Genomic DNA, 24,582 nt, shown 5'->3' with positions numbered 1-24,582 from the left:
ACACACCTCAAATCTATGCACAATCTAAGTTTTGAAACCCACTCAGAGGACACAACCCTTCCTATCACTCCTTGTTTCTCCAATTTGTCAAGTTCTTCTTTCACAACGGACCTGATGGATAAAGGTATTGGTCTTACTTTTTGTACCACAGGAATAGCATTGGTTTTCATGAGAATTTCATGCATAAAGTTCTTCAAATTTACCAATTCTTCTCGGAAAACTGAGTGTTAGCTAATTAGTTCCAGTGACCAATGGAAATCTTATCGTAATCTACGTCGTAGACCGTTTCCTCAGCATTCAGATCAAGTTTTATTTTGAGTCTCTTTTGGTGTCACCAACTGAGTAGTGGACATGAACCTTTGCTGGAAATGTAGACTTTTCCTTTTGCTGACTCGTCTTTAAATCGCATGATAGACCAAAACCAACCTTCTAAGTCGATGTGTTTGCCTCCATAAACTATTGGCTTAATGTCTACTTCATTAAGTCTGATATTTGTTCCAATGTATTCTACAAAAATGGCTCTGAGTAGTAAGGTATACTTGGCTCCAGAGTCAATTACCATGTCCATATTTATGCCACCAATTTCTATATTTGAAATGGGTTTCTCTACGTCGTCTTCATCATCATCTACATTGTTTATTTCACTGTCAATGACAAATGTACACTCCTCTAATTCTTCACACAATTCATCAACACAGTCAATGTTTTCAGTCTTTTTCATACAGCAACTAGTGAAGTGTCCTTTTTTGTTGCATCTTTTGCACATTGTTTTATTACCAAGACATTTGTCGCTACTGGTTAAATTATCCAAACTATTGCAATGAAAACATCTTCTTTCATTCTCATCTTTTCTTTCTTTGAACCTTCCTACTTTTTTCTTTGGGACGTTCTCCCTTCTAATCCCTCGTTTCTTTCTAGTCGCGTTTCTGTCTTGTACGGATAAGACTTCCAATGCTGTTGAGGTTTCTTCTTTCTTCATTTCTGTCTCAGCCCGTTTTTCTAACTCTTTCACACACCTGTTGGTATGTTCAACTTCCTTGCCACTTTGATTACTTCATCAATAGGCGGATTGCTTTTAGACTATAATACTTCTGTCATTTTTTCTTCGCTGCATTCTAACATAAACTGATCTCGTAGCCTCTCATTTGGGGTAGTGCCAAATTCGCACAAGACAGTGCTGTAGCATTCTACATGTACTGTGGGTTCCTGCATGAAGAGATGGGTGGTTTCCAGCATCCAAAAGATAGGCAAGGGTTATTGCTGACGGATTGTGCTGGCAGCATCCCAGTCAAGTGTTCAGTGGTGCCCGTCTAGATTTGGCTCAAGTAAGCCTTCAGCCACTTCCCAAACTGCTTTGCCCATCACTCACAAAGAAATCCCTCTTCATAAGGCAACTTTTCTAAAAGGTTAGAGCTTTCATCTCCAAAACCCATCTATTTCATACCACAATAATTCTGCAACCAAAATCCTGCAGGAATACCCAGCTATGGCCACAAAGAAGTGTAAATGATCGCTGGTTACTTAGAAACAAACCACACAATGCACCAGCTTTGGATTGGTCACTGAAAAACCTCTCACCTGACTTCACTTGGACAAGACCTGCAGAGGTTGTCACGTACTCCGAACTCCGAGAAATTGGGCGGCACCGCCTTCTCTTGGCCAGGGATGTATTGACCGCTGTCCCTGGAAAGGAATAAGAACAAGTCAGATTGTTTATTACATATAACTCTCAGCTTTGGTTCTTATGAGCCCTTGGCATTGCCACTTCCTCCCTTTGTCAGTCACTCAGAAGAAAATACCGACAAGAACATGCCCTCAGTAGTGAACTCTGTCATGAGCACCCACCCCACAGCTGCCATGCCTGCCCCCCACAGCTGCAGTACCCACCCAACAGCTACAGCACCCATCCATCAGCTGTTGTTTGCCAATCACTAAAGAACCCCACACAAGCACCCACATCTAACTCCTGCGCACCGCAAGCGTTAACAACATAAAATAACCCTTACTTGGCTGTGTACTCATGAGCTACGACTCTGGGGGACTATCTGCACACGTCACCATTGCTATAAAGCAACCTTGTCCTGCTCCTAAGTGACCCCCACACCGCACCACTTGCAGATCCTGGAATTCCAAGAAACAGTGAAAATGGTAGACTGTGTGATATGCAAGACCTAGCATAACATGGCATAGCAAGGAGTTCCACTCATTGTCCTGTGGGGTAGTGCTCTGGATATAACATGGCGTAGCAAGGAATTCCACTCATTGTCCTGTGGGGTAGATCTCTGGATATAACATGGCGTAGCAAGGAGTTCCACTCATTGGGGGTCAATCCGAGTCCGGCGTTAAGGGAAAAACGAGGCCGGTAAAGGAATAACGACTTCCTTTAACGTTACGGGCCATTCTGACCCGCCACACCGTTATTTACGCCACCGTAAACTACGATTGCGTAAATAGCGGACCAGTGTCGCGCGCCCGACACACCATCGCGGAAATAACGGGAAGGCGTAAACCATCTCCGATTCCAAGCAAAGCGAACACGGAAATAACGACCTCCACAAGGGCGCAAAGTACCTTACCGCCATGGCGTTAATACCGGCATCGCGGGGAAGGTGTTAACAACCCTGATCAGTGTTTGGAAGAGGAACAGGAGCACCCAATCAGCACAGGTGGAGGCAATAGAGTCTGGCACAGCACAAAAGGAGCACACCCACACACCACACCCCCACCCACACCAAGATGATACCAATTGTAGCAGCATTCCTGGAGCTGGAGGCCCTGCTTGCAAGGCAGCAACTACGACAACAGCAACAACAGCAACCACAGCAACCACCACAGAGGATACACAGGAGGAGAAGGAGGGTGAGACAGGGCCAGCATGCTCTACCGGTGTAGCCACCATTACCACGCCGGCAGCCCCCAATACCCCGCATCAGAGCCACCCCCTTCAACCTCACACCAGAGCAGATCCACACCCTGTACCAGCTTGACTGGGACACCATAACCACCATAGTGGCCCTGATACATAACGACATAGTGAGCCTCATAGAAATCAGCACTGCCATCCCCCCTCTACTAAAGGTAGTGTCTGTGCTCCACTTCCTTGCCACAGGCACCTACCAGCATACAGTGGGGCACATGCATGACATTTCACAGCCAATATTTTCCCGGATACTCAACCAAGTGCTGGATGCCCTCCTCAAGCATAGAAGGGACTACATATGCCTCCCCCGGACTCCACAGGAGATATATGATACCAAAGCTGCCTTCCATGCACTTGCAGGCATGCCAAATTGCATAGGTGCCCTCGACTGCACCCACGTAGAATTGGCGGTTCCTCATGCCATGGAGGTGCCGTATCGCAACCGCAAGCAATACCACTCCATCAACGTCCAGATGGTGTGCAATGCCAGTAAAGCCATCACACAATGCAATGCTCGGTACCCCCGATCAACTCATGACTCCTTGGTCCTGCGGAACTCAACACTACCACGCTACATGGGCCGACATGCCGGACAACGTACCTGGCTGCTTGGTGAGTAACCATAATGGGCCATGGCAGTGCATTGGGGCTCTGAGTAGGTTGTCAGCATACCCCACTGCGAAAGGGGGTGGGGGAGATGCATACTCCACCTGGGAGGAAAAAAAGGGGGGGTGCATACTCCACCCGGGAGGGAATGACAACGCTATTGTACATTGTGCACCTCACAGAACACTGTGCCCCATGACAAGTGGCACGCCACATTACCACCTAACCACACAGTAGTGAATACGAGCCAACACCTAATTGTACCTGACAAACAGTTACCCTGGCCAAAGACCACGACACATGCACCACACATCGGTGGACCTTACACACCGTAAGGCCATCGTGCACCATGCAGTGCAATAGCACCATGTCGCTGACTCCTGCATCTTAACACAAAGGACAGTCATCCATGGGAGTGCATAGAGGTTAGTCTGACAGGGATCCTACTGCGTGTGACTGGTTCGGCACCTCCATAGGATAGCTGCCAATCACCATGATAGGGATCAGTGCTGAATGAAGGGTATGCTACCAACTACTACCAACACACCATTACAGCAGGTCTCATGCAAGTCATCAATTAATGCAGTCCAACACTGCTGCATGCATAAACGATGCACATGCAACAAGACATGAGTGCGCACCATGACCCATCAGGGAGAAGCTACCCCCTCCATCATTCCATTGGCCAGCACACATGGCCGGACCAGTAATGGGTTGACTGTATCCAGGGACATGTGTGCATGGCCAGCCATCACCCGCTGCAATGTAAGACTAGCACAGTTCTCCACCATGAATGTACTAACACTTACCTTCATTCCACTCTCATGCAGGTGATGCTGGCTACCCTTTGAAACCGTGGCTCATGACCCCGGTCCGCAACCCCCAAAACAGGCACGAGGAGGACTATAATAGATCTTATACCCATACACGGGTGGTCATAGAGCAGGCCTTCGGCCTTCTGAAGGCACGATTCCGTTGCCTCAGCCGGTCAGGTGGGGCCCTCATCTACAGCCACGAGAAGGTGTCCAAGATCACCATGGCATGTGTAATGCTGCACAACATGTGCATCCGTCGGAACGTGCCACTGCCCCCTGACGTGGGACTGCTACCATCAGATGAGGAGGAGCAGGAGGAGGTGGAGGAAGGAATGGCAGAACAGCAACATGGTGCCGATGCACGGGAGGGACGTTCCGTGCGACAAGCATTGATCGAGCAATATTTCTGAATCACAAGTCAGCTGAGGGGGTGAGGATGACAGGGCATTGGGCACTGGGTGTGGGGATACATGTACTACATGCACTGTGAGACATTAAAAGGCACATGCACAATAATGAATGTCCACTCTGTATTGTAGGATAGACCAAACTGTGTATTGTATGATGATGTCCAAACGTGTACAACAGATCCTTCACCCTCAACCCCCTCACCCTCCCCCCCAACTCCCACACACACCCTCACCCCCCTCTCCCTCCCCCCCAACTCCCACACACACCCTCAACCCCCTCACCCTCCCCCCACAACAACCCCACAATGTTCCCATCAGTGCAGCATTGGCCACATGTGTGTGGCTGCACGGTCAATGGGCACTGCCAGAGCCTGGGGCGTCCCTTCCATTCCGGCGCATCGTGCGCAGTGACCTACGGACCAGGCTGGTCTGTGTGGAGGAGCTCTGGGAGGGTGGCTCCTCCTGCTGGGGTTGTGGTCTGGGGGGTGCTGCCTCCAGGGCATCAGCAATCCTGCCAAGCATCTCACAGATGCGGTTTGTGCTGGTACTGATGATCTCGCCCAAGGCCTGAAGGTCATTATGTAGCACCGACCCTGATTCCCGGTTGTCCCGGAGAAACTCCTCTATCATGCCCGTGAGGTGCTGGCAGCGCACTGTTTCTGCAGCCAATGTGGGCGATGTGGTTGGCAGGCTTCGTGTTGTTGTGCCTGCAGGACATTCAGGACTTCCTGCAGGGGAAGTGGGCTCATGACAGACAGGTGTATCCCCTTCGCCTGTGAGCCCTGGGCCGTCACTCGACCCAGGGTCGCTATGGGCAACCTGGCTGTACGAGGGAGTGTCTGGGCTCTGTACATAGTCATTGGGCTCCTCCACGTTGTCGATGGTGTTTGGTGATGTGCTGCCTGGCACATCGAGGATGCACATGGCAGCATTCTCCCCTGACGCACTCGATTCCTCATGGTGCAGCGTGGGGCATGTGTCCCGCAGGACTGCAGGCATGTCCAGGGCCGCGGATGGGGGTTGTGTACCCTCCTTGGGTGTTGCTGGGGCAGGTAGTGTAGCATGTGCCTTCTTCCTGCTTGCAGGTGTGTGCTGTCCCCTGCCTGTGCCCCGGGAGGTACTTGTCCGGGGGCCTTCCTGGTCCTCACTTTCATGACCGGTACCTGTGGGGGGCAAGAGAGAGACAGCAAGAGCAATGATCTGGGGGTCAGAATTACTTCCAGACAATGGTATTACGATGGGAAAGCAGCGTTTTGGTGACATTTGGGTGCTGAGTGGGACTGTGATCTTTGCTTGGATGGAAAAAGCATACTGTCGGCAGGGTCACTCATGTTGGCGGAGTACTGTGGTGACTGACATTGACCAGCTTTTTGTGTGGCATGCCCAATATGGGTGTCAGCCTTGCACCTGACATCATCCTGGGTCCCAGTTGTTACGGCATCATTGGAGGGGGGGGGTTTACCCAAACATGATGTGACTGCTTGACCAGCCCTTGGCGATGACTTGCATTAGGGATGCATGTACTGTTTACACTCATGGCACTCACCTGCGTCAGCTGATGAAGGATCACCGCAATCCATATCGCCAACGCCTTCGATGGCTTCTGTGCCCATCATCTCTGCACATGTTTCCTCCCAGGGCATCATTTTTATGGGTGAGGCTGGGCCTCCTCCTGTCTCTAGGGCCAGATTGTGGTTTGCTGAGAGGATGGCCCGCACCCTCAGACGGAGGTCATCCCAGTGTTTGCGGCAATGCGTCGTGTTGCGGGGGGTGTTTCCGACAGCGCTCACCCTCTGCGAGACCAGCTCCCATATCTCCTTCTTCCTGAGGATGGTGGGCTTGCGCATGTCGCTGCTGAAAACAATCTCAGCATGTTCATGCAGAGTATCAACGAGTACCTGGAGCTCATCCTGGGAGAATTTCTCCTTCCTGATGCGCGCAGCACCCTTTTTTAATGCTTTCGGCATGATGCTGGTCTCTGGAGTCTATTTTGCCTATCACAATATGCCCACGAATCCTGTATGGGGAGGATTGCAATGGATTGTGATTTTAAAGATGGCCGCCATGATGCTTCCCGTTCCTGTTCGATGACGTAATTTCCGTTTGCGGTTTTTACCGGTGCCCGTAATTTACGGTCATCGTTAATTACGGGCACCGCTATTTACACACTAAGTGGAGGGCGATGGTGTTAGTTACGTCTCGGTTGTTGTCGGTAAGGGGTTTGACATACCCTTTACCGGTATGGCGTTAGGGGGTTTACCGGCATGGCGGAAAGCTCGTGCCTGCGAGGTCGGAATATGGTGCTAATTACGCCCTGCTACCAACGCGGATACGGTATTTCCGCCATGCCGGTAAAGTCAGTAATTTAACGCGAACCTCGGAATGAGGTCCATTGTCCTGTGGGATAGTACTCTGGATGGCCGACACAGCTTTGGTAACTGACAGGAAATTACTAATGGTTCTGCTTAGGTCTGTCCTCTATACAAGATGAAATTACATTAGCGGCCTAGGAAAACACACTCTGGTTATACAGTGAAGCTGGGTTTTTTACCCATGCTACAGCTTAAGCTCTTGAGCACATACATTTCAAGCTCCACTTTGCACAAATATTTACATTCTGTATTTCACAGCCTACAATAAGACTGTCTTGCAGTGGAGAGGTCTCAGGATTCCGGTGGCTATGCATGAGAAGGCTATCCAGTCCAGCATTTGTTTGGAATATTGTGACTTATAGTTTTCCTATATATCAAATTGGAGAGAAAAAACTACAAGTCCCAGAATCCAAAGGGAAAACAACAGGACTGCATGCCCATAGGAAATGTCAGAGCTCTGATAGTTTACGTGCAAAATACACATATCTCATATTAGGAGTGAGCTGAGTGTTCATTTCCTTTTGCAGTGATACTTTGCAACTTTGTTACAGAGCTACATTTGACCCGGGGTCTCTCAACCGTGTCTATTGGAAGGAGGTGGCTTGTTAAAGGAGGCAGCTGCTGCATTTACTGAACACACAACCGTGCGGGCTGAGGGAGCTGAGTGTTCCGTGTTCCCGTGGCTCTGTAGGTATCTCATTTCGACACCAGATTGTTTTCCTACATGGAGAAAACTATCCACAGTAAGTCACGGGTTGCTGACCCACCAATTGATTTGCTTGTTGCTACCAATGAACCTATGGTTAGCACTATTAATAATGGGATATCGCCCAAGGAGAAAGTGTGGTGTTCTCCTCCTTCTGACAAATTGGATGATAATTATGGTAGGACCAGCGATGTTAATACTGTAGAAGGGATTACTTATGCAAAGGTCCTAGCTATGGAAGACATCATCCCGAAAAGTTGTATGGCAGTAATTAACTCTATACCTTCACTAGAATCTAATTCGACAAAAACAAGCTTCAATTTCACTGGGCAGAAAGTTTGCTTTGAGCAGAGCAGTCGACCAACTAGGGACCAGTCTCTCATTTTGGATGAATCATTTCTGAGGTTGTGCCATGACATCGAGGTCGCCAATATAGCCAACGAGGAACTGCCTTCTCTGAATGGCATATTAGTTCTTATGACGGTTTCCTCCGAGCGAAGGTGTAACTTGGAGGAAAATTATTTTCAGAACTCTGTTGATCCCATATTGATCCCAATTTTCTTACGCTTAACAACATTCATATGAGAAGACAGTCAAACATCTTACCCAGTGCGGATTCTCTGGGTCCTGCATTAATCTCTGCCTTGCATTTGGTTTTGCAGTCGATGTTAAGGCTCTACAACAATATCAAAGAAATGGTCTCAATGAATGCTCTTAAGTTAAAGTAATTGGATAGGAACATACTTACCATGAATGACTCGGTAAGGAATGGAAAGATTGTTCAACCAGTCTTTGTGGATACAGAGGATAACTTGTCTGCTAGGTTTCATGTTTTTTGGGTCAACAGAATTTAGCCACACCCTCTTCTATTCTCATTAGTGAAACTCCAAACAGTCCATCTGCTTTGGTTGATTTTGTTTCAAGACTAAGCGGCTCATTACAAGTTGGGCGGTAAGGGATTCCGGACACCGGTAAAGAGACCGGTGCTGGTAATCCCTTACCGCCCAATTCCGAGGTCCCTTAGCGGGAGCCTCAAAGAACGTGTGGTCTGACCACACGTCCTTTATGGGTCCCGCTAAGGGACCAGGACGCAAATAACGGTACCGCAAATTGCGGTACCACTATTAGCTACTTCCCCATTCCCATTGAGCCCTATGGGGGCTCAAATGAGAATGGGGAATGGTATTTGTAATGGGGACTTACCGGGTCCGCCTAGGGCGGAATGTCCCGGTAAATCCCCACTCCACCAGATCGGACCCGGACACAGTTTTGGAGGCAGCTATGGCGCTAATAGCACCATGGCTGCCTCCAAAGTCGTAATGAGACCCTAAGTGTCTCACCTGCTCTTTTTGATTCACCAGAACCTGTTAGCATTGCTCCATCTGTGACAGAGGGTTACTCGGCCCCTATAGTTCCAGGTTTTATACTTCAACCAATTAACAACAAAAGAGCAGTCAAGAAAAATAATAGGAAAAATAAAATCTAATATGCCGGTGACACAAAATAAATCATTGAAATTCCTCAACTAAAATATTTAAGCCAACTGCATCTGACTGACAGCATTTTTTACCTTGGAGCACAAGAAAGCTCAGCTAGGGATGTGTGTTCTGGATTGGTTTGTTCCAGTCGCACAGAAGAGGAAAGCAGGACGCATCTATCCGTGCAATTATCTACACTTCTGGATTATGTTACCTTTCCTTGCACTGTGGAGATTGGCACGGATCCGTGTTTTGTGCCTCCTATGGGTGACCGAAGGAACTTGATTACTATTTCTTTTGTAAACGTACATTTTTATTGAAGGCACCAGATGCATATGTCACAACAAAGCATAGTCGGGTCTTCACATTCAACACCCTCTTCCCAGCCCACTTCCCACCCTCCCCAACAATGATAACATGTGGTTTCGTGCATCAGTCTCATAAAGGCCAAATGTCTCTACTTCTTAATCAGGATCCGCAGTGTAGCTAGGCTTGAGTCCATTTGCCCGTCGGGTGGTGAATTGTCTGAGCTACCCAGTCTTCTCATGAGCTGAGGGCCTATTGCTCTCGACTTCTGTCCCCGTGTAGAATTCTCTGGTTTCACCAGGCTGTCTCCCCCATCTCTCCCATCATATCAACCAAGTGTTATGGTGAACTCCACCACACCCTCTAGTGCACATCCCATCCCCAATTGCGTATCACTGGGTCCCATTCCACCCTAAATGAACACATCTGATCATTTACCATTGTTGTGAACTTTTATAATAAATAAATATCTCCGTTTCTGTAACCAATCGTGCTTATCACTCAGAACAGTGCCACACTCTTCTGTTTCTGTACCAATGCCACCCTACCCGCCCTAAACCTCACTTCCCTCATTCTGGTATATCTATAGGTGTCGGAGACCCTTGGGGGGAGCCCCAGTAGCATCTGGACTGGGTCCAGTGGGAGGACCTCATTTATAACCTCCAAATTCCATTCCAGTAGGTCACTCTAGTACAATTGGACTAGTGGGCAATGCCACCACATATGTGCTTGAGAACCCACTAGACCACACCCCCTCGGGCACTGTAGAGAAGGCCCAGCAAACATTGAGGAGATCTTCAGGGGGTCTCCATGGCACCCTGGCAACACTTTGAAGTTGTGTTTCATAGCTGCTGTAAACAGGTTCCTGTGAAACATAATTTTATATATCTTCCCTAAACCTCCTCTGACATTTCCTCTTCCTCTAACTCATTCCAGTATTTTTTAAATGCCTGCCTTTCCTTGTCAGTTATAATCAGAACCTTATGGAGTCTGGAAACAAATCCCTTCCTCATCTCCAAGGCGTCTAGTACCTTTTCAAATGGTGTGAGTGGGCGTTTCAGTTTGTCACCCCATTTGTAGTTGGTAAGGATTCCCTTCAGTCGTAAGTATTCAAATATAGAGATCTTATCCCTACCCAGCACCTCTGCAACTGCCTCATATTCCAAGAATATCTCAACCATAAACAATTGTCCCGCCATCTCCAACACCTTCTCGGACCATGCTTGCGTGTTGCGAAATCCCTTGTTAACCCAAACCAATAACTGGGCCCCACACCGAGGACATCGGAAAAGGCCAAGATGATAGGCTCTCTGTGCGTTTTCCTTCCCTCCACAGAGACCATAGCACTCTCAGGCAAGGATGCTCCCTCAGCCTATTCGGTGTATCCCTATAAGGAGTCCAGAGTAAGTCCCTCACTTTGGCCGCGTACGTGTCCATGGGCCTCATTACGGCTTTGGCGATTGGCGGCATGGCTGTCACCAAAACCGGGTCCGGGTTCCCTGAATGGGGAATTACCGGGCCATTCTGTGTTTGGAGGGCCCGGTATTTCCCCCTACAGGGAACCCGGGCCCGGACCTTCCCATTCCCATTTGAGCCCCCATAGGGCTCAATGGGAATGGGTGCAGGGAGCTAACAACCGGCCGATTACGACCGGCCCGTTGTTAGCTCCCTGGACCCCTCGCGGGACCCGGTAACAACGCCTGGTTTTACCAGGCGTCCTTACCGGGTCCCGCTAGGGGACCTTGTAATCAGGTGGAATGGGTTTAACGGGTCCGCATCCATTTGCGGCACCCTTTAACCCATTACGCCAGGGTGAATTGTGCTTTTACCTGGAGACCCTGGATTCTATCTAATTGGAGCTCTGCCTAACTGACCGGCACTGCGAGTCGCTCCTCGACTCTTGCCGCCGGCAGCCGTGCCATACGCTTCCTGGAGGGGGCGGAGCTACGCACAGCACGTGATCCTTCACGTGACTTCGGGAGCAGCCAAATAACTCAGGCTGCCTCCCGCCCTGTGAATTGTGCTTTTACCTGGAGACCCTGGATTCTATCTAATTGGAGCTCTGCCGAACTGACCGGCACTGGGAGTCGCTCCTCGACTCTTGCCGCCGTCAGCCGTGCCATACGCTTCCTGGAGGGGGCGGAGCTACGCACGACACGTGATCCTTCACGTGACTTCGGGAGCAGCCAAAAGACTCAGGCTGCCTCCCGCCCTGTGAATTGTGCTTTTACCTGGAGACCCTGGATTCTATCTAATTGGAGCTCTGCCTAACTGACCGGCACTGCGAGTCGCTCCTCGACTCTTGCCGCCGTCAGCCGTGCCATACGCTACCTGGAGGGGGCGGAGCTACGCACGGCACGTGATCCTTCACGTGACTTCGGGAGCAGCCAAAAGACTCAGGCTACCACCCTTGCGGCGTTAAGCCCGACAGGGGTGAAGGACGCTGACTGTTTTGCGACTGTTTGGTGCTGTGGCGCCAACTTATAGCTTGGAACTTGCGAAGGTGAGCTATTTATACTATAAATACATAAAGTAGTGCCTCAGTGTACTCCTGCGCACATATATGGTGGAATCTGACACAACTGAAGCGTGACAATACTTACACGATTGTACCTACTTACCTACTACCTCTTACTAGGAGAAGGGTGACTAAAACCATCAAAACCCATGGCCAAAACCAGGCAGAACAAAACTTGCTATAACCTGCGTAAGGGCCAAAAAGGACCTAGGGACCTTCCTCTACAGAAAGCTAATAAGAATATCAATACCACTGAGGAGGAGGGTAGATCGATTAAAGGAACTATCCCAGCTATGTTTGGGAAAATCCACACCAAGGCTACCATCACTGGGGATAAATTAGGAACAGAAGCCAGTAATCCTCAACCACCAGTCCCACATAACAACAGTATCTCTTTGGATAATACTAACTTCAATGACATTGATAACAATTCTCTTTTAGATCTATGCCTATCAATTCAAAAATCAATGGCCCCACTAAACATTCCTCCTACAGTTTTCAATGATTATCCACTTGTGATTGAGGCACAGGTTCTAAATACAGCTCAGGGGGGGCAGCAAAAGCCTGGAGGACCCATTAGCCCTAGACAACCTGGTAATTCAACATCAAATTTATCGGGCTCTTTCCCCATGCGCCCCTCCCCTACCTCCCCAGTAGTTCTGTCAGAGGAACGGCTATCAACTTCCCCAAATCTATATATAAGCTCTGATGACCCAGAACATATGGACAAAAGAGATAATGGAAACTCTGAAGTCTGCAACAATTTAGCCATTATAGATCTGCAAGCCTCAGTAGCTTCCCTCCAATTTGCTATGAAAATTCTGCTAAAACTATGCGGGAGGATCCATGCAAACTCAATAACACAGCTTGGGCTTCCCAATCCCCTCATTCCTATGGGGCAAGAACTACCCAACCAACATCCCCCTAAGGGAGATGAGGGACAGGACTTACAGAAGATACCGGACAATTTGGAAAAAACTACAGTGAAAGCCTTGGTAATACCTCTGACAAAAAAACAGCGACGTCAACAAAGACGCCTAGCTTCAAAAAATTTGGTGGCGGAAATAGCCTCCCCTTTACCTGCCACTAACGTTCCAACAATACGTACAAAAAAATCGAAACGTAAGAAGCGGAAAACCAAGAATAATGTTAAGAAAGGGATGGGGACCCTAACAAGTTGGATTATCCCGGATATAACGCAGGAAATCACCAGCACGATTATAGAAGACTCCAATCCTGACCTTTCAATTAACTCCGCTGAAGTGGACTCTATATACTCACACCAAGACGAACAGCATAAAGTGGACAACAAGGGACCTCCTACACCACTGGAAACAATTGAAATCGATATCCCTAATACAAGTAAAATATGTATCATCAAGAACTTAAATCAAAAGAAGAGGGATAAGTGGTTGACAAGAACGGAGGTTTTAAACAAACTGCATCTGATCCCACAATTACGGGTAATCCGCTCGGAGGATTTCTCTTTTGTAGAACCGCTCTCTGTTCGCAACCCCAATGTGTCAGCCCTCCATTGCTGTGTCTTGGCATCTGCCCAATTGATTCGATCACATAAACAATGTCTACTACAGGTGGGGGTGGAAGTAGACGCTTGTAAAGAGAAGGAAGATCCTCTACTTCCAAGTGATGAACCAACGGCAGCCACAAATAAGAATGGTATACCCCCACAAAAAACGGGAAAGAACGTGCAGATGACACACATCCAAAATACTCTGAAATGGCTGGCAGAGTCGCTGCCCCTAGTCCTACAACAATCATGAGATCAAACCCTCCTAAACTGGAACACACATGGTCATCAGCATTTTCTTACTAACAAGGGCTCTCTATCAATGATAAGTAAATTCCCCATCTTTCTATTACAAGAAACATGGCTACTACAGCAGACAGCCATGGATGGGTATACTATTTATCATACCCTTGCGAAGAAAGGCAAACGTGGACGTCCATATGGAGGTCTAGCGATAGGGATCTCAAATAAGCTGAAAAGTAGAATGATCCCAGTGGATAGTGACTATCTATGTGCAGCTGCTCTGACCCTTAGGATTAAAGCAAGATGGGAAGAAATATTACTAATTAATATATATAATCCCCCGGGTGCAAAACACAGAGAAAGTATACAGGATACCCTGCATAATCTCCTAAGTGATTGGAATGTAACCAACGGTAGAGATTTTATTATTTTGGCTGGGGACTTGAACTGTAGAATCAATAGCGGTGGTGGCACAAGTAATAATCAGCTTCTAACAAGTCACAGCATATGGAATCAGGCTTTTACGGACATAGAAGGGATGTGCTGGAGGGGTTTCTTTGACTGCTGGGACCTTGAAATAATTAATGGTCGCACTAGAAACGATAGCCCGGGTAAATTTACATGGAAGAATGGGAGCAGTATGAGCACTTTAGACTATATCTATACTAGTGTAGAGATCGCATTAATTGTCAAAGATATGAAGGTGAGCAAATACAAATGGAGTGATCACGACCCTCTGATATCATCACTGGGACTCAGCCACCCGGATGCCGCATTGGTAAATTTGGGAGATCTTGTAATTAACCATTCCCTTAATCGCATTTCTCGGTCAACGAATAATATTCTAAAGGCCACAAGGGCGTCTGAAGAGTGGGGTAGTAAACAATTAAATATGTTTATGCAAAAGTCACCGGAACAAATAGAAAGGTGGATAAGTAAGTTCTCTGCGCTACACGGTTCTCGTAAAATGGGCCTGATGGTGGACAAGGCCTCTAACGAATTTGACCGTGCGATCAGAGATAGGAAACGTAAGCTCAGAAGAGATAAGAGGTATATAAGAAATGGCCCTGATACCAAGAAGGTGATTGCTCTTAAAATAAGAAAGCTGAAGGCCACCTACCGAATATGGTTAAAAATACATAAAAACACAAGGAAGTTAGAAAGGTGGCAACATACAATCAGGACACTATGTAGTAAGAACACTCACAAAATTTGGTCCATACTGGGGAAGGCGAAGGGGAAAACTTTACCTAGTATGGTTAATCCTATAGGAGAAGATAAATGGATCTCCTTTCTGGAAACGAGAAATACAGGGAGCAGCCATGTGACCTACATCCCCAGGGCTAGCAAACCCCCTACTCCCCCATTCTCTATTTCTGTGGAGGATTTGCAGATAAGAATTAAGGCTTTAAACACCTCACGTGCTCCAGGACCTAACGGCCTCTCTAATATGGTGCTGAGGAGTAACCCCCCCTTTTGGGCAAACCTCTTGAAAATATTGTTTGATAAAATACTACATGAAGGTAATATACCGACATCATGGCAGGCAGCCATCATTATACCTGTCTTCAAGAAAGGTAGCAGGGCCGATCCTACGAACTACCGGCTCTTATCTATGCTGGGCTGCTCTGGGAAACTGTTTGCAGCACTTATTCTGAAAGAATTACTATTATGGGTAGAGAAAGCTGGGATCTTTGATCAATTCCAAAGTGGCTTTAGAGCAGGCTTTTTCACTTCCAATAACATATTTATTATGGATACTTTGAGAAACAAGGCGCTATCTCGTTCTAATCCCCCTCTATATGCACTATATATAGATTTTAAGGCGGCCTTCGACTCGGTCAATCGCTCCCTTCTATGGAATAAACTGAGGAATCTAGGCTGCCCTGAACCTCTATTGTACTATCTGGAGCTATTACACTCAAATAACACAGTTCAAGTTAGGCTGGATAATCTGGGTTCGGTGACCAAACCCATTCCTCAGAGGCGAGGAGTAAAGCAAGGCTGTGTTACCGCTCCAACATTGTATAATTTGTTTATTTCAGATATACCCAAATGCCTCCTAGAGACTAATAATTGTCCCCCTAAAATAAGTTCCTATCACTGTCCACTTCTAGCTTATGCAGACGACTTGGTGATCATGGATCACACTTTTAGTGGTATCCTGAGATCAGCCAAACAGCTATGACATTATGCAGAAAGCAATGAACTAGTTATTAACAACAGTAAGACCAAGTTGTTGCTATACACGGCTGGTAGAGTGGCTAGACCAAGAATGATGATGGAAGCGAACGAAATTGAATACACGCACATGTATAGATATCTGGGGGTGGAATTCGATAACAAAGGAAACTATTTTACCTGCATCCAGGAGCGCAAAACAAAAGCTGCTCAACTTACAGCCTTAGTTTATAAATTCACACGTGAGCAATGTGGATTCTCAATATGGGCAGCACGTCAGCTATATATTCAATGTCTAGCTCCTATGGTGACGTATGGCTTAGACCCACTGATAAATATGAATTTAGGATGGTTACAACTGATAGAGGGTAAGTTCTGGAGGAAAATCCTCGGCCTTCCGCAATGTATTCCCATGGCTATTATTAGGCTTGAGATGGGAATCTTTTCCCTCAGTGCCATGGTAATAAGAAAGAGGATGGAATTCCATATTAAGCTCAATAACAAACCAACAAACAAACTATTTCAGACGATCAGGGAAGACTGTGTGGCTGGTAGACAGGCTAAATTTGAGAATCAGATTCGGTCCCTAACTGAAGAAATCAGTTGGTCACCTGAATGGGGCCGGGAAAACGAAGACCTGATTGCCAGCATGCGCAATCGCCTTAATCTGTGGGACTGGCAGAACAATTTTAAACACCTTAATAGTCTGAAAAGCTATCGCTTTATTTTATTTAGACTTTACACCTATGGAAAAGCGCAACTTTATCTAAATCAGTGCCCATCAGAGCATCTAAGGCGGTTTATCTTATTAATGCGCCTTAATTACTTGCCGATCCTATCTACCCAGGGCCCTGCACGGGGGTTAAACCTAGCAGAAAGATACTGCAGGATCTGTGATCTTCCTACTGAACCTGAGACGGCTCAACACGTGCTGATGAGCTGTGGTAGGATGAGAATAGAATACAATAAGTACCTGGGCGAATTCGTCCACAATACAGACTATATGGGCCAAGCAGACTTTTGGAAGCAATGTGTTAACACAAATAACCCTAAATTGCATTTAGCACTTTATCAAGTCTGGCGAATAGCAGTCGCTCTCATGAAATTAAACCCAAGGGGGTCTTTCCCCGATAATTAAATGACATTATGTTTTGTAGTGCAAATATGAAATATTGTATCTTAAGTATGATTCAGATTAAGATGTTCTCTCATTTCTTTTAGGTCTCGACTCAAATCCTTATAAATTATCTATCCAGAAATTGTACCAAGGATTTTTATTAAGATTCGGAATCGTATTGTATTTTACTGTATTGTATTTTGTATTTTAGATATTTGATGTTAATTTATGTGTAAAGTTTTTTACATTTGTTTAAAACTGTATCACATTAATAAAAAAAAATAAAAAAAAAAGTAATGAGGCCCCATGTCTTCTAAATATGTCCCCAGATCATCCCTCAGATGTTCCAGGATCACTTGCAATTGGGCAGCCTTGTAATATAGAGTAAAGTCCGGAAAGCTGAAGCCCCCCCCCTCCTCCCTTGAGAGGGAGAGGGTAGATCTTTTGATCCTCTGGTTCTTGTTTTGCCAGACAAAAAACTATAATGGAGGTCCCTGAATAGGCTCTCCGGGATCCTTGTGGGTAAGGCCGTGCACATGTATAGAAGGCATGGGAGAATGTTCATTTTCACCGCTGTCATTCGCCCATACCATGATAGCATCAGAGTGCTCCACCGGTTCAAATCAGCTTTTATGGCCACCAGAAGAGGTTCTAAGTTGACTGCCGTGAGTGTCAATAGGTTTCTGGTGAGCTGGACCCCCAAGTACGTAATCACTGATTGCTCTACTCTCACCCCTAGCATACGGTTTCTTTGGTCCAGGCATGGGTCTGTAACACGGATTAGCATTATTACTTACTTAGATTTGTACATTCGCAACCCAGTAGCAGCCCCAAATGCATCGATGAGAGAAAATAATACGGAGAGCAAGGATGGTGCATCTACAAGGTACCTCAATATGTCATCCGTGAAAAGGGAAAGGTTAAACTCAACTTCTCTTCGGATACCCTGTACTCACTGGTGTTTTCTTATTGCTATCGCCAGGGGCTCCTTCGTGAGCGCGTACAATAAGTGGGATAAAGGGCTCACATGTCTTGTGCTTCTGTTAACTGAAACAATGCTGATAGTTCCCCAATGACCTGAACCTGGGCGCACAGAGCCCTGTATAGTGCTCTAAGACATTTCTGATTGTTTCTGCACCTACTCCCATTTTTTACAAGATGATAGCCATATACTTCCATTCCACCCTATCAAAAGCCTTCTCCAAGTCCAATGAGAGGAGGCACGCATCAAGGTCGGCTTCCCAAGCCCTGGCCCTGGCGCCCTCGGATAAAGCTGAACTGGTCACCATGGACCAGGGACGGTATTACCCCCTCCAATCTCTTTCCCAGCACGTGCTAGAATGTTCACGTCCGTGTTTAGTAGGGAGATTTGCCGGTATGACAAACACTGTGTTGGGTCCTTGCCCTCTTTTGGGATCACCACTATGATGGCCCCCATCATTGACTCTGGCAAAATCCCCCCTTCCACAACTGCGATGAAGACTGTCATCAAATATGGGCCACGCATGGATCAATATATCTTAAATAATGCAACCAAGAACCCACCTTCCCGCAGTGTCGTGCCGCCTTTCATTGCCTTGATCACCTGGACCACCTCTTTCTCTGTTGTTGGTGCATTCAACTCGGAGGCAGTTTCCCTATGTGGTCCCGGTATGGGTAGCTGTGCCAAGAAATCAACTATGTGCGACTTGTCGCCATTAGATTCTGACTTGTGTAGCAGTTCATAGTATTGTTTAAAGGCCACACCTATGCTATTAGTGTTGTAGTGTGTTGTCCCTCCATTGGTTTCCACGGCCCTTACCATCTTACTTTTTTGGGTTTCCTCAATTTCCAGGCCAGTATCTTATCCACCTTGTTGCCCTTATTGTAATATTCATTTTTGAGAAACAGCAGTTTCTTCTTGGTCTTGCTCAGCAGCAAGTCTTTTAGTTGCACTTTATAACACTCAAGTGTCCTCATCTGGTCTAGGGAGTTAGAACCTCCTGGGACCCGTCTAGGTTGGAGCTCTGTGATTTTCCCCCTAAGGAGATCTTCCTGTTTCTTCCCCTCCGTTTTCCTTTGGGTTCCTATCCGTATTAGGACCACACGTGTTGTGGCCTTCAATGCATCCTACAGGGTGTGTGGACCCACCACCATGTTGTCATTTAATTTGAAGTATTCGGTTATGTCAGCGAGCAGTGTGCAGGCAATCTCCTTATCTTTCCCAAGGCAATCATTACATTTCCACCTCCCTGTATGTGGTAGCCCCCAACCTTCTCCCATTGTTATGCGCACCAGGTTATGATCCGATCACAGTACTGTGTCCACACGGGTGTCCCCAACATGGTCATATATGGATCTATCTACCAAGATGTAGTCAATCCTTGGAAAGGATTCATGGGCTCGTGAGTAGAATGTGAAGGGGGTCTCCCGAAGTCAGGGGGGGGGGAGGTCAGTGAATCCACCGAACCCAGGTCCAAGTTAATATTATGAAAGTTCTGTGATGTGGCCTCATCTTGCTGGGGTGCTCTCCGTGTGCCCATCCTTTTCAGGTCTTTGGAGGGGTCCAGGACCTTACTAAAGTCTCCCCCTACCATAAAGGAGCCCCCCATGAAGAGCTGTAGCTTGTCCCTAACATTCTCCCAAGAGGATATCTGACCTTCGTTCGGGCAGTATACCGCTCCAAGCGTCAACCGGTTCCCCTGTATACCTACTCTGACAAACAAATAGTGGCCTTCTGGATCCTTATGGGTAGAGTCCACCTCAAAACCCAGACTGAGACATCATTGCCACCCCTCTCTTTTTGGATATGAACGAGACCCAGTAGCCCTTCCCTATTCTTCCCCTGCGAAGGTCTGGCTCTTTCCCCCTCACCCAATGTGTTTCCTGAAGAAAGAGCAGGTCAAGCTTCGCACGGGAGAATTCTCTGGCCAAGAGAGATCGCTTTGTCGGAGAGTTAACTCCTTTAGCGTTCAGAGAGCCTACCACCAGGGCTGGCAGCGTACTAGCCATTGAGACTTAGGAAACAATATATTCTCGTATACACATTGAAACTCCTGCCCTCGTCCCAAGATCTGTCCAGTACTGCCTGAGGGCCTAAGTATGAACATTGTCAAGAGCATGAAACCACCAAAACAATGAATCCTAACCCCCATAACTGAGCCCTGCATCACATTCCCTGAAACCCCTACTCCCCTCCCCTCACCCCTGTGTCCAACTAAACCCAGAGCTCTCCCACACCCTCTCTCCCACTATCCCCAACTCCCCTCTTAGCCTTCCCCCTCCCCAGGCAATGAGTCTGGTGTCGCAACCATTTCTGGTACTTGACTGAACCACCAACCCGCTCAGTCACCCCAGGCCATTCCTCTCAAGTTCTCCATGGGTTGAAGCTACGCCCCCGAAATCATCTTGGAAGTCAATTAACCTCTTCTCCCCCTCCACGCCAGTCATCTCCACCACTGCCCAAAAAATTATTCCCATCAGTCTACCCCCTCCACTAGCGGACCCCCCTCGGCTCGCCACAATAAAGGATACCCCTCCACCTTGCCCATTACACCCAGTAAGATTTATAATGAAAGGAAAAATCCAAAAGGTTCCATCCTCCCTTTATTGGATTCAAGGGTCACTGTGGAGAGGTGGAGTGTTCAATTTCTTGAATTTCCTCGAGCCAAGGACCCGACTCCTGTCCCTTGATGACCCCCTCCGTGCTACCCTTTCAGTAGCTTCTCCAGAATTCCGTCTCTGTCCACTCGGCATATCCACATGTTCCTGGATCGCACCTTTGATGTCTTCCTCTGGGACCAACTCAGACTGCTGGCCCATGTATTCAAATGTCAGTGAGAAGAGGAAACCCCAACAGTACCACATCCCCTTCTCTCTTAGCCATTGCGTCAGTGAGGCACACATCCGCCTTCTGGCCAGGGTGAACGAGGCAAGATCCTGAAAGATCGTAATCATTGCATTATTATAGGTGATAGAGGATGACTTCCTGGCTTGTTGCAAGATCTTTACTTTTTCTGCATAGCACTGTAAGCGGACAAGGACGGAGCACAGCCCACCGGCTCTACCTCCAGCCCTGTGCGCTCTGTTTATAGTGGGCGCATTTGTCGCCCCATCATCAAATAGAAAGCAGACCATGGGGGTCATTACGAGTGAGGCGGTAAGGGGTTAATGGTGCCGGTAAAGGGGCCGGAGCCGTCAACCCCTTACCGCCTCATTACGAGTCTGCTTGCGGGAACCCGCAACGGGTCCCGCAAGCATACCAGGGTGCTAACAACGGGCCTGTTATTAACTGGCCCATTGTTAGCACCCTCCCCATTCCCATTGAGCCCTATGGGGTCTCGAATGGGAATGGGGATGGGGATGGGTTCCTTGAATGAGGAATTACCGGGTCCTTCAAGGTCGGAATGGCCTGGTAATTCCTCATTCAAGGAACAAGGTAAGCGGTAAGCCATGCCGCTAATAGCAGCATGGTTACCTCCTACCTTGTAATACCCCCCATATCTTTGACAGCACGACAAATGTCTCGCTCCGCCCCCCCTACCTCCGGAAGACCAAAAAACCTAAGGCTGTTCCGCCACTCCCTGTTCTCAAAATCATACATTTTGAGGGCTTTCTCCCTATCCCTCCTCTCAAGGGCAGACAGTCTGGTGTCAATCTGTGCTTCCAATACGTCCAGTGAGGATTGGTTGGATTCCAAACACTGTATTCTGTCTTCCATCTTGTCCATTCTTTGGTCCATCTTGTCCAGTCGGTGGCCGGCATTTCTCTGATTTCTTGCATCAGCTCTGCAATATCCTTTTTTGTTTAGCGTCATCTGCATGATCTCCCACCTCGTGAGAGGTTGTGTCTCCCGGTCTTTCCGGGCTTTCTGGAAACAAAATTCCTGTAGGGACTCCCTGTTACGAACCTGAGCTCTTCAGGCAGCTGAGGTAAGGCAGTACTAAATACTTTATTTAGTTACATCCCATAGGTACATAAATTTACAGGACAAGACAGGAGCAGGGAGGAGGCCCACTGGCTCCCACCACCCAGACTACAGGGTTTCCAACTGCCTTTAGGTGGAACACTCACACTAGATAACATTCCACCTAACCCAACATTCCACCAATGACATCCCTCAGTCACTGACTTAATTCGCTCAGCACACACTCAGTCCAGTCATCACATACTCAAGTCCAATCATAACACTTACTTCATTTCACAACCAAAACACAGCAACATGAAAGCCTAACCTCCACACCACCAACAACACATCAATACACACAACACATTCTCCAACTAAGCCAACGTCGCAAATAGGCAAAACACAGAGCAGACACCGACCAACAGGCAGTAACTAACAATCCGGTATATCACCTGGTCCAACCAAAACAACGTTCACCAACCACCAAAGCAAATTACCAATCACCTTCCGTTCATGGCTGCCACACATGAATCTTGAGGCTGCCACCCTAAGCACAAACCTGCCCACCAAGGGCAACCAAACCACCCACACCATGCCTCCTTAAATACACTGCCACCGAACGGTCTTAGGGCTGTCACCCCTAAGCACAACTGCCCAACGCAGGCACTGAAACACAGGTGAGCCACTCAACTAAGGCGCAACTAACACTCCACTGGACTCCAATACTAGGCATGACTATCACCCTTTAACTAAAATCCCAGAACATCAAACAGAACACAATAAAAAAAAACACAGACACATCAGACGGAGACCACAACACAAGCCACAACACAGGCTGGCAAAACCGCACCACATCATCGCTACCAGTGGGCCCTAAGGGAGTAAATCTATACCACAATCAAGAATGCAGGTTTGTTGGCCAGACAAACATGCAACCAGCAAGAACCAAAACAACGTTCCAGATGGTGGTAACTGTTAAGTGCCAGAACTCAACACTTGAATGTACCAAGGACCAACAGCAATAGCATCGGGATGCCACACGGTGCTGCCAGCCAAAATGTGAATAAATTATTGTCAAAGGCAAACTTATTCAAAATGGCAGCTATGATCCAATCCTACATCATGTAACTACTTACTACAAGCTCCTCACAAGAACTGTAAGCACACACTTTGCCATGGCATAATGTTATGTTACTTTGCATTTATATAGCGCCTTATGTACCATTGGTATGATCTCAAGGCGCTGGTAGGTTGAACGCCCTTGGGAACCATAGTTCAAGTCAAGAGAGAGAAAGAGAGAGAAAGAGAGAGAAAGAGAGAGAAAGAGAGAGAAAGAGAGAGAGAGAGAGAGAGAGAGAGAGAGAGAGAGAGAGAGAACCGGATGTGTGCAGCAGGTGTGGCATTCACATGATAGCTGCTTTTTAGCGGTAGGTGTGGTGCTTGGGAGATCAGGAGTATGTGTTTGTTCTGGCAGGGTGATACCAGACTGATTCTGACTGCGTTAGGCCTGCACATAACGCTTAGGCTGGCAGGTGTGCAGCCCGCTGTGTTTAGTTAGGATGATGGGGAGTATGTGGCAGGTGTTGGTATGAGAACAGCTATACCGAATGTGTCATAGTATCGCTGTGTTATAGTTGAGTGGTGGTGTATAGAAGAGAGTAAGTGTGGTGATGTGATGGTTTTCAGTAGGTGCTTGAGATCGAGCGCCTTCATGCTCCATGCATTCCAACCGCTCCATGCACCCCAACCGCTCCATGCACCCCAATCGCTCTTGCACAATGTCCACTCTATGCCCCCCAACCATTCCAAGCATTCCATCCGTCACATGCACTCCCCCAGATCCACGCACTCCATCCGCCCCGCGCACGTTGTGGAGCGGATGAAGAGCGTGGAGTGGATGAAGAGCGTGGAATGGACGGAAGGCATGGATCAGAAAGAATGCATGGAACCGATTGAACAGATCGAGTGCACAGAACCGAGGGAGCACACGCGACGGATGGAATACACCGAACAGATAGAGGGCATGGAATGGACACTGCGCAAGAACGGTTGGAGTGCATGGAACGGCTGGAGTGCATGGAACGGCTGTCGTTCAAATAAATTCAGTAACTGGGGCAAAGATAAGAATATGGACCCTTTTCAATGTGGCACTCCTATGGTGCTTTCATTTCTGCTACATTTGGCCAATCTGAGACTCCAGGTTGGAACAATAAAGGGATACCCGACAGCGCTTTCCACCTTTAAGGGCTCCTCAGAAGAGGTTTCCTATTTCAAGATTCCATTGATTGTCCAATTTTTGAAAGGGCTCAGCAACCTGTACCATTTCATGTCCCTGCTTGGGATTTGAATCTTGTGTTGAAATTCCTAACTTGTATAACTTTTGAGCCTTTACATTCCTGTCCTTTAATGCTTTTAACACTTAAAACTGCCCTTCATGTGGCTTTAACATCAGCCTGCAGGGTTAGTGAGTTACAGGCTCTCTCATGCAAACCTCTGT

General features: G+C 47.5%; 1 protein-coding gene across 1 annotated transcript in view; it reads right to left on the bottom strand.

Moving 5' to 3' along the window:
* Positions 1 to 24,582, bottom strand: part of LOC138553546 (zinc finger protein 850-like) — a 67,623-nt gene that overhangs the window by 28,252 nt on the left and 14,789 nt on the right. The window contains exon 2 of the mRNA XM_069642567.1: positions 1,579 to 1,683. The gene's annotated coding sequence lies outside the window, so the exon portion shown is untranslated. The remainder of the gene's footprint in view (positions 1 to 1,578; positions 1,684 to 24,582) is intronic.

The sequence above is a fragment of the Ambystoma mexicanum genome, unplaced genomic scaffold (genome assembly GCF_040938575.1).
Source record: "Ambystoma mexicanum isolate Mex_15411 unplaced genomic scaffold, UKY_AmexF1_1 Mex_scaf111, whole genome shotgun sequence".
In the NCBI taxonomy this organism is placed as follows: Eukaryota; Metazoa; Chordata; class Amphibia; order Caudata; family Ambystomatidae; genus Ambystoma; species Ambystoma mexicanum.
The sequence above is the reverse complement of the archived record's forward strand: the minus strand, read 5'-3'. Positions and strand labels throughout refer to the sequence as shown.